Source organism: Xiphophorus hellerii, chromosome 5, assembly GCF_003331165.1.
Source record: "Xiphophorus hellerii strain 12219 chromosome 5, Xiphophorus_hellerii-4.1, whole genome shotgun sequence".
In the NCBI taxonomy this organism is placed as follows: domain Eukaryota; kingdom Metazoa; phylum Chordata; class Actinopteri; order Cyprinodontiformes; family Poeciliidae; genus Xiphophorus; species Xiphophorus hellerii.
The window spans coordinates 27,930,234-27,941,833 of NC_045676.1; the positions used below are offsets into that span (position 1 = coordinate 27,930,234).

At 42.0% G+C, this 11,600-nt stretch overlaps 1 protein-coding gene across 3 annotated transcripts in view; it reads right to left on the reverse strand.

Moving 5' to 3' along the window:
* mgat3b (beta-1,4-mannosyl-glycoprotein 4-beta-N-acetylglucosaminyltransferase b) overlaps positions 1-8,796 on the reverse strand; it is a 66,001-nt gene extending 57,205 nt beyond the window's left edge. For 2 of the 3 annotated variants that reach the window (XM_032564095.1, XM_032564088.1), the window contains exon 1: positions 4,728-5,491. The gene's annotated coding sequence lies outside the window, so the exon portion shown is untranslated. Of the gene's footprint in view, positions 1-4,727; positions 5,492-8,581 lie in introns of those variants that run through there. The other variant, XM_032564093.1, reaches the window with a different exon arrangement.
* Between the last annotated feature and the right edge of the window lie 2,804 nt (positions 8,797-11,600).

Below are 11,600 nucleotides of genomic sequence, written 5' to 3' on the forward strand. Positions count from 1 at the left end.
AAAGCCATTTGGGTCAGAATGCAACCTGAGTCACGGGCCCTGAAAGGAAGGCCCAACATAATGCAAGAGCTGTGTGAGAGCATGAAAAGGACGGAGGATGATGGAGTGGGAAAGGCGTGACATTACTGACACAAACTAAGATTCATATCGCTGATGGCTGATGAGATAACAGGCCAATTTCTGGACTCAATAATCGTTTTTACGGATCCTTCTCACGTTTAGTCCTACAGCAAAACGTTCTGACATTTTGTGAAGTGCAGGTTGTCTAATTAAGAGGCTGATCTTCACCTTTTGAGACACAATGACACAGATCATTTCCCAGACTTCAAGGCCAACAGCTTTGTTATCCGTCATGGGAAAAGTGATCGAGGACAAACGATCTGACAGTCTACATTTCATTGCCTTTAAGTAATCGTTTGACATTTTAGGGGGCTGAAATTATTAGTTTTCCCATCAAAGTGACAGGAGAATAATTGTGAAAGCAACAACAAAAACAAAGTTGATTTCTCTGACAAAACGGGATAAAGAGAACTGATCTGGATCATGTGCAATATCAATAGCACAAAAGACTGCTTGAGCTGCAATAAATAGCAGACTATTATATTTCCTCGGCTCTAGATGTCCGCAACCGAGAAGCTAAAGCACACGGAGGTAGAAAGTGTTGCATGGTTACCGAGAGCAGGAGACGCAAGGAGATGGATGGCTTCCCTAATTTGTGCAGCCGTAATATGAAGCATGGTTTTCTCTCAAGTACTTTCCTCGTGCAGCCGCGTCTTCCTTTCGTCTACATAATGGACCATTGTCTCCGCTGAAGGTCCTTACCACGCAAGTGTATTTACAAGTCATGCCGATACGTCAAACTGAAAGTGAAGCTGGGAGAGTGTGAGAGAAATCCATCGAGTCTGTTCTGAATCAAATCTGACACAGGAAGTGAGCTTCAGCAGGGCGGCTCAGGTGGGTTTCCTGAGTCTACATGGTTTTGGAGTCTTTTTCTTTGTCCTTCCGACATCTAAATAGCATTCTTCCTTTCAATCTATTTATGACTCGTATCTTCAAGCTGTCCTACACAGTCATTTGCTTTCAGTTTTCTTAAAAACCCCAAATCCAACTCGTTCCTTCCTATCAAATGTGCTGTACCCTTTTGCACATGTGAAAAGGCTCTTCACTCAGTCTTTGCACATCTGCATTTCTCTTCACCATGAAGAGAAAAGGCCATCAAGGAGTTCTCCGCAACATCTGTGAGGTAAGATTACAGCTGTGCTCATTGTTTGGCATCTTCTACTTACTTTTTTCTTTCGTCATTCTCTGTTGCTTGTTGTGAACCAGTGTCAGGTCAGTTTATCTATTCAGAATCAGCATATCTCTACTTGATTGGTTATCAGTAAGGCCTGACACGATAACAAATGTTACTGGACGATGAATTGTCCTTGAAGTTATTGTGATAACTTATGACATTGTTGTTTTGAGACTATTTTCAAGTAATGTAATGGTGAGGGCATAATAATGCAAGAACACATTGTTAAAGGCCAATAAACCTTAAGATCTAATGAACATTGAACATTGGAACTGGAAGACACTTTAAATATTCAAAATAAATAAATAGAAACAACAAATAAAATGAATTATGAACTCTCTGTAAAGTTGAGACAAATGCAACAGACTGAAGACTTTTGCCATCCAGTTTTTGGTAGTGAGAAAGAAAAGACAAAAACGATAAACCACTCAACTGGAAATTATTGAGATCGATAAAATTTATCATACAATTAATCGTTTATTGCGACAGCACGTCAAATACGACTTTCCCACTAATCTATCAATAAGCACATCAACAGATGGCATATATGAAGAGTGAACCGATTGCTGTTTTCTGGCCGATCATCGTGCTTTAAAAAGCCCAACCTGCCGATTTTGATGTTGGCCCAATACCAATATTTTTGTCTGAACAGTCACTAAATATAGCTTAGCAAAGGTAGATGAACTTAGATCACAAGTATCGTATCGTCTGATCGCCGATCTCTTCATTAATGAAAATCGGACCAATGAATCGCTCCGATTAATTGATCGGACACTTTGTGTGTGTTTTGATTCCTTCATATTCAAGTGGATTCTAAGCTACGACATCAGTCAAAGAAATTACATCAAATCTGAGTCGTCAGGTTGGTGTTGGAAAAGACTCCTCTTTAGTTTGCTATTTTATCTTCTATTTGACATCACAGCTGCTGTTGTACCAAAAAAAGATAGAAAGCAGAACAATGACATTTTCATACATTTTGACCAATGTGTTGCTGCTGAAAGCACAAGGAACCTGCTTATTAGTGAAGTCCCAGTGCACACAATTACACCCAGGGGCGGTCAGGTTTTACTGCGGCTCAGACTGTCGTACAGCTCGGCCCGTTTTACAGTTACTGCTGAATAATAACGATACTTGGTGGTAACTACCACGAGAAACAAAAAGTGAAACACACGAACGCTCCACGGAAAGATTTGTCCAGCGTCGTTCCTACACAGTGAAAGTCTTCTGTCCGACTCCCTTCAGCCTTCCCCACACCTCCTCGTTTATTAGAGCAAAGATTCCACCCAACTGTCCAACGGAGGCCGGCGAGTTCAATCTCACATGTACGCGCGCTCCCCAAAGATCAATACCTGACCCCCTTAGCGCCGGCCGGGGAGCCGGAGCCTCCTCTCACAGGAAATTAGAAATGAGATTCAGCGTGGTGGCGGTATAGCGGCCCTGAGTTTAGGTTTCAGTTGACTATCTGCAAGATGAAAATAGAATCTGTCAGCTTGGCTTGCAGCCGGCACATTTGGGAGACGACCGCCAGGGGCAGAGAGTTTCAAACGTTTGGGAGGTGATGGTTGGCATTGGTTTTTCCTCTGGGAAGGAGGACGGAGCACAGACAGATGAGGAGTGTTGTATCAATGCTGTTGTGTTTTGTGTTTGTGTGGGAAAACAGGAAGCGCACTACAAACTAGTTCCAGTATTAATGCACCAAAACGCTTGGAATTGATTTTAAAACAGGGTTGTTTCCATATTTGATGCGTTGTACTCAATTTATGTTTTATAGCTGTTTCACATTTGGAAGTGTGAAACAGATGACAATTTTAGACAGGGCTGTGACCTTTTGACCTCACAGTCTGTGCTTCCAAAACCCTCACTTTAAATATTTTTTTTTAAAGACATGCTTTATGCTGTGTATTTCCAGTGAGATGTCTGAAAAAAAGTATTTTTGCACTTCTCTGTCATTTTCAAGACACATTTTTGGCTTTTTAAAAATGTTTCAGTGGCTTTTGATGTATATAAATATACAAATATATTTTGAAATCATTCTAAGAACTAAAAATTCCCCAGAAAATGTAACAGCAAATTTAAAGTTAAGCTACTTTCTTTTCTAAATCGGATTACAAATGAATTTTGTTGGAGACCTATATTTTTCACAATAAGTCAAACGTTTTTTGGCGCCCCCTACTGGATGAGATCACACCCGTCTTGAGCGTGTACCGGTTGCAAGTCGGAAAACACTTGTATTTGGTAATTGTTGTGAAGCTAATTACTAGCATCACAATGTATGTTCACTTTATATCTTTAATTAAGGAATGCAGCAATATTAAGATTTGGGCAGATGTCCATATCCGATAATATTACTGTCATCGCATGTATACATATGTATATATAATTACTACCTTTTCAAAACTTTGAAAAAACTGACCACACCCCTGCACTTCATCACTGTCGCTGTCACATGACCAAACAAATACCAAATGACCAATCTTTTCCCTTTCCCTTCCAGAACAACATGGAAATAAATATCTGTTAATATCGGTCCGATTTTATCAGACATTAGCCGATACCGATGTGCTGATATATCGTACACAACAACTTCAAAGGATTTTACTTTCACTGTGTTTTATACGTGCAGAGGCCCGTCTTTCTCCCACTTTTCCAAGTAGAATTCCGAGTTCGGAGACGCGTTCTTGTTGTATTCGGAAAACCTGATTTACGAGTACATATAGAATGCTGCATATCATATCACCTTTATTAACAGAGAAGAGAAGTGCTCTTAGGGGTCACCTGCTAGCCTGATAATCCTTTCTGGCTGTTAAGTTTGTTTATGATAGCTAGAGGAATGAGTCCATTCGAATTGGTCAATTGGAAACCAGAGTGCTGACTAATATCAGCTGCCTTCAAACGCTGAATGAACCAGTTCATAAATAGAGGGTATACCTTTTTGTAGCCTCTAGTTTAATAACATACAAACCACTGGAGGGGGTTAATAAATATGTTATACCAGCAAATGTATTTTTGTTTTATAGGAAGCAATCCTGAACTGCATGATGGCCATGTTGTTTTTCTAAGCATAAAAATAGACCACGCCATTTATGGAGTTTCTGGGACATCCCGAGGGCCCCCTGCTGGCCTGGAGGTCTTATAGCAGTTGCTTATGTTTCTCACCGGCTTCACATCTGCACAAAACTAAACCCAGCAGATGATTTTAAACGGGAGCCATAAACCCTGCAACGAGCTCTAAAAGCTTGTGGTTACTTCTATCCATGTTCCACTACATTGGACTGGTACAACTCCCATCAGCATCATAAACACGTTATGCACCCTGTTCAATTCAGGACTAACAGACTAACACCAAAAGCAGTCCTTATCCACATCCACACACCCCCACCCCGTCTGAACACTCCTATTAAAAAACAGTCATAAGGAGAGCATCTCCTCTTACCCATCTGTGCCCGTGTCGGATGTCTTTTCAGAGGTTCATGGTGGAGACGAGCAGCGCCGATCTGACTCGAGCCTTTCGGTTTTGCTGCAGGAGCCGCTATGCCATCGCATTGGTGATGCTGGAGACTCGGAGGGAAGAACCGGGGGGTCGGTGGAAGGCTGCGGGGGGCTGGGGGGGGTCTCCGCTCCGCTCCTGCTCAGCAGCTACAATCTTCTTTGCCTCTCCCGACTCTCCTCTCCGGGGTTTTATCCGCGGAAGCGTCCTGATCTCGCCGGGAATCCCGTCGGTTAGTTCCGCCGCCGCCGCTGGCGCTCGCGCACAGCCTCCTTATTTCTGCCTCCGATGTTTATTCCGCAGAAACCCGGAGCTAACGAGGAGCTACTCTCGCGAGCGGAGCCACCGAGTCAAACAGCGTAACAAACGAACGGGATGGAGATGAGAAGGTGATGGTGTCGGTGGTGGTGGTGGTGGTGGTGGGGGCTCACCGCTGTCTGCCGCTCTATTCGCCCGTTTTCTGTCGTGTTTACGCTCCGCTGTCGCCTCCTCCTTTCCGTACTCCTCGCGCTGCCCCCTGCACCCGCCGTGACGCCTGTTCCGATACCAAGAAACTAGAAAAAAAAAAGCCAACCCCTACTCGCCTCTGTTTTTTTGTTTGTTTTTTTTTACAGATTTTTCATCTCTCTTCTTGACACACCAGGCTGCTAGGAGAAGGTGGAGGTGGAGACGAGTGCTTGAAGGGGGGTGTGAGAGGTGACGGGGAGGGAGGGGGGACAAGTGGAAGAAAACGGAGAGAACTGGAAGGAGGAGCCCCACGATCAGAGAGCTCCTCCCCGTTTTATGCTGCTTTATCAGCGGGTAGAAGGGCTGGGGGGCCGCAAATCATGAGACATCTACATTTTGAAATATGAGAGAGAGAAAGAGAGAGAGAGAGAGAGAGACTGGGTGGGAGTGGACAGAGAGGCTTCTGTTGGAAAGTGTCAATTCCTCAAAGATGCTTTGACACGGGCCAGCTGCATGCATCCAACTGTACATGAGTTTTTTTGTGCAAAAGCAAGACTGGAAAAAAAAAAAAAAACTAAACAAAATAAAACAAAGGCAAACTGAGATCAGAGCCACGCTGATCAATGCGCGTAATAAAAATGATGCGGTTACTCAAAACGTTGCAGCTGCGAAGCTCCGTGCATTTTTGTTAGCTCGTAGAGAAGAAACTCGCTGTGGCCTGAAGGGAGCGCCGAAGAAACAGCAGTGACTACCATAAAAACAAGAATTATGTTAAAGAGGCAGTATTATGTATTTCCTCGGCACATAGCGACATTTTATAGCACAGTCAAGTACATAGGCTGCCATTAGATGTTATAGAAATGTTTTAGGCTGCATATCAAACATAACTTAAAGGAAATTTGCCCTTGCAATTTGACGCAATAAAACTGGGCCAGTAGAGGAAACGCGCTGACTTTCTTAAGGCAGAGTGTCAGAAAGAGCAAGACGCGTTTATACTTGAGCAGTCAGCCCCGACGTCTCCATTAGGAAGGTCCGGGAATCGAACCCGCGACGGCCGCGTCGAGGACTCAAGGCCTCCATACATGGCTCCATAGCACGACCCATGCTCTCCATTTCAATCAAATCTGGTTTGGGCTTTCCTACAACAAACTGCAGTACAGGTAGTGCTACAAAGCATCGACTCTGGGGGACTGAACATAAATTCATGTCATACGTTTTGAAATGTTATTTGTAAAGAAGAAAAACTCTCCACAAATATCATGTATGGTTTTGCCTTTCGCTTCATAATTATATACCACTTTGTGTTGGTCGGAAGAAGGAAGATGTTGAAATAATGTGAAAAAGTTTAAGCAAAATTCAGATACGTTTACAAGGCTCCTGGTACAAAGATGGATTGTTTGGAGGACAAAAAAAAATAATAATAATAAACTCTTTTCCTAAAAGATTAATAAAACAACATTTTTTAAAGAGCTCCAGTACGTTGGCTCAGTTTAGATCATTTCATCCGGGCACACAGGTGTGGTTTTGTTTCCTGCTCCATATTCATGGAAACATGTTTCACCCAACATAGTTTTTCTTTTTTCTTACCTGACTAACATTTTCCCTGAAGTGGCTGTTGGAGGAACTTATGCGGACGTTTGATGCCTGCATCTCATGAAACCCACATGGCCCTCATGTAACCCTTTATTTTTTGCGACTGTTGCAACACTTCACTGAAACTTTTGAGTGGAGTGAACAAAGGCCCAGGTGCCTTTTATTTGGCCACTACGTGGGGCTTATGACTCATTGCCTTTCTAGTGAGACTCGGCATCAGCGTAGCTCGCAACACCTCGGCTCGTTACGGCTAATCCAGCTGGCTGCTGCGCCTCCCGGAGTGCAACATCCCTCATCTCGGTCTGGGATCCTCATCCTCAAAGGCCGTGTTTGTTCTCCCTCTGAGCAATCAGTAACCATAAAGGGAGATGCAGCAGCCCCACATATCATGCTGCTTCTCGCCTTTATCAAATATTGATGTCGGCCTGTCAGTGGCATCCAGTTGGATGGTTAGACACGGTTTTCTTCTTTTAGTTTTTTCCATCAACCGGTGGCTCCTACAGCTTAGGTTCACAGCTAGCCAAACAGCAGATCCTTTTTAAGTCTGGCAGATGGTAAACAATCAGGACAGTTTCAGTGATCAACATATCAATGAATTCTAAGGAGAAAGAAAAGACATTTTTATCGCCCAGAAACCAGTTTCCGTATGGGGGTGGTCAATGACTGATCATCGCCTGAGTCACAACATCTGCATTTTCCAAAAGAATTCACTAAAGATAGAGTGTATTTTCTTAAACTGAATAAATGTATGGCGATATTTTTAAAATATATGAAGTGTAAGCATATATCACTGCTGCCACCAACTGTTTTGGAGGGGAACTGCATCACAACGACCAATCACATGTCAGGGTAGGCTGCCGAGTGATTGGTTTAATCTCGCGTGCCATCAAACGCAAGAGACATTTTGGTACATTTTGGTCAGGGTTCAGAAAAACCAAAAACAAGATCAAGTAAATCGCCAAGCTGACGAAACCCCACAAGGACAGACTGTGGGGTTTCATCTGAATGTGTGGGAGAAAATTGAAATTCCCGTTTCTAATCTAAACTAAGGCAGAAAAGTAGCGCGAGAGGCAAAAGTCGTTCGCGCGCCGCTCGCCATGTTGGTGAAAACCGGAAGTGGTTGCTTTAGACTGGAAGACAACCGTGTGGGTGGATTCATCTGAACCGTTTTGGACAGAAGCAGGAAGACGGTTTTTATAACCCGCAGATCTGCAAGTGTTCTCAAAGGTTACCGATTACTGCTGACTGGCATTCACTGCTTTCCCTTTATGGGCCCTGCAGCTGTTTATGGTTTTAATGTTCTTTCTCATACAAACCTGCATTGTTTATGAACATGGTGTAGTCACACAAAAAAGGAATGGAAATAAACTTTTCTCCTTATATTAAGTCAAACATCTTATTGTTAGATGTAGTGAGCTGATGATTGCCAAACTAAGGCACTTGGGTCAGTCCCCATTGTTTTACCTGAATAGGTAAATGGGAGCATTCCAAGCAAGGTAACAAATATTGAAAATGTGCAAACCCAAGCCGTTCGAAAAGATGACAGAATTCAACACTTCAGTGATGAGTTCGCATCAATCTGCTGCCTCTTTTCTGTCACCACAACTAGATTTGAGAGGCGCAGACCTTAGAACGAGCAAGAAGCAGAAAGAGCAATCAAATTATTTCACTACCAGAAAATGATATATATAAAAAATAAAAAAAAAAGACAAACACACAGATGCAGCAGTTAGAGGATCTCAGTAAAACAGTATATTTACCACATCCTGAACTGGCTTTTGATTCCCAGTCGAACCACTGTCAACGTTTTCTCTTCGCCTTCCAGAAAAAGCGAAGTACTCTCTGATTACAGACGTGGACACAATAAGGCAGATGTGTTGCTGGTTAAAATAAAAAATAAATAAAACAAAAAAAACCCTTGAGTTATAGTAAGCGTGTGAGACCTGAGTTAATATTGCACTTCAGCATTACAGCTCAAACACGCCCACATGGAGGGATGTCCACCGAGCGGCTGGTAACTCTTTAACAGGAAATAAACGCTGCAATAAAAAAAAAGAAGAAAAGACGGAGAGCGAGAGAGAGAGACGGGAATATCAGCGTTGATTTTGTTGTATTTCATCTGTAAAGAAATTATATTTTACGCTTCAGCTTATGTTTTTATTCTGAAAATGAACGCAATGCCTTGTAGGGTGGAAGTTAGAAACACTCCAGTGTGTGTAGCTTAGAAATGAGAGGTACAAACTGAAGTTTGGTATTCTTTAGAAGAAAATCAACTCATATTTTTTGTATCTACCATTTTTCCCCCCCTTCTATTTATTTTTCAGCTCAGAATCTAACGTCTCCCTTGCAGAGACTTTCATGTTTGCTGACGCTTTGCATAAACAGATTCTACATATTGGTGATGTTGGGGGGTATGGTTGGTCATGCGCAGCTGAATAACCTAAATAACCTGAATAACCTGAATAACCTGTTATCTGTTTGGAAGATAAATGAGTGATTCTTTTTGTGTGGCAACATTCCATGTCCTCATGTTTTGCTTAGAATGATTTTTTTCTAAAATGTGCCAAATATTTACAACAACGTATTTTAATTATGCATTTAGATGTTTGCCATCATTCAAATATAAATGAAATGCATTTTAAATATTTTGTACTTTACATCATTTTGGTGACTCAATTCCATTGTGTCCGCAGAGCAGTGTAATAGACTTGAAGTTTAAACTGTAAAATATATATTTCCTGTTGTTTTTCTTCAATAAGTTGATTGACTGTACTAAACCCTATTTTAATACGCAATTGAATCTGTTGAAACTATTTTTCTGATTTGATATTTTCTTCATATTAAAGAAGAGTCCTAGTACTAACATGTATAATGTTATACATGTTACTAACATGTATAATGTTAGTACTGGGACTAACATTATACATGTTAGTCTCAGTACTGGGACATTTAGACATGTTCCAGTACTAACTTTCCAGCCTGTTAGAATGTTTCCTTTTTGCCTTCAAACAGACTAAAATTCCATAAAAGCCATTTAGTGGAAGTGACATCAATTGGTTTTGAAGTGAATTCAACCATGGAAAGCAAGGTAAGAATCAACTGTCACCATCTACTTACTTTTTTTAAAAAAACATGTTATTAATGCTGAGGTTCTTAGTAGGACGGGTTCCGGAGAGAGGGGGGTTCTGTCAAGGCCCCATATTACCTTGGGCCAGCCCTGGAGGAACAGCTGTTGCGATGCACATCTCTGGAATCTACCTGGAATCTACCTTTAATCTACCTGTAATCTACCTGGAATCCCCCGGTGGCCCCTATGCCAGTCCCCCGATGCTTTGGAGACATGTTGATTAATTTCATTGTGACATGTTTGGCTTTTTGCTCCTGTTCTAATTATTGCTACAATATTTTCTCTGATGTTTATTTTGTGAACTCTAATTGGGCCGAATCTTCCTTTAACACTTGAGGTTCTGCAATAACTTCTATTTACAGCCCAGAACCAGCAGCTTTAAACCGCCTGGTAGAAACGTTAAGGAGAAGCAGAGAAAACAGTCAGCAGGTGGTACCAGGTGGTACCGGGTGGTACCAGGTGGTACCGGGGCTTTGAGCTGCGTTGCGACTTGTGGTGACAGTATTGTGTCTTATACTAGTATGTCTGATATAAAGACAGATATTCTTTATATCCGTCAGTGGGACCGACCCAGACTGCCTGTAGTGAACCGGGCCTTTAGCAGAATGATGAAGTTAAAGTCAGAAGTTTTCTCTGAAGCATTTCTGTGTTTAGTGGCGAGGCGGGTTTTGTCCCGCTATTGCAAGGACGATTATGAAAATATAAATAGAAACAGTTTTTCTAACGTCAGACCTACGTTTTTATTCACAAACCAGAGTATGAAAAAATATTCTTGCCCATAATTTGATAGTTAGAGGACACAGATCCTCCCTCCTCCTCACCATGGACCCGGAGTCTGAACAACATGGAGGCTCACCACCGTCACACCTACATCAATAAACGGCTGGAATTCTATACGTAAATGTAAATACTTCTGTTAGAACCGTTTCCACGTCCGAAGGTTTTAGGCTGAGTTCTAAGAAAATGGGGATAAATGGAGAAGTTTAGAAATGACTAAACTCCACTCAGAAATATTAACGTAGGTTCGTTCATCCTTGCAGCAGATTTTATTAACATTTATTTAAAAAATAATGATAAAAAAAAAAACATACCAATTTATATTTAGGGATACAAATTTAAACTTCCTATCCTATAATTATTCCTATTAAACCTCCACGTTTCTCAAAAACATGGACTGCAGATGGTGGCCGTGGGCAGAAAATTGATTTGTCAAACCAAACAAACAAACAAGGCCATTCCCCCCGCCTTGATTAACCATTTTCATGCTGGCTGCAATTCCAGACTGTGCTGCCGCCAAATTTCTGTAACGTGTGCAGAGTGTGTTTTGAAGCTTTGCTTGGTGACAGATGGCCGGTAACTCAAAACATGTGTCTGTGAAGCCGTCTTCAACACAAAGAGCCCCCCGACCCACTGTAGAGAGAGCTGCACCGAGACGCACGAGCGAGGGGCGGACTGATCCGGACATGCTGCATGCGAAAACAAGACGCCCGGCAAGTACAGCAATGTCACAAACACGTAGCATGTTCACGTGGGGGGGGGGTTCTAGTCTTACAAATGTAAACACCCCCCACACAAACAAAACCAGAAAAAAAAAAAACTGCAAGTACTTTTTGTTGTATTCTGATGGAATTATCATTTATAGAAATATCTTA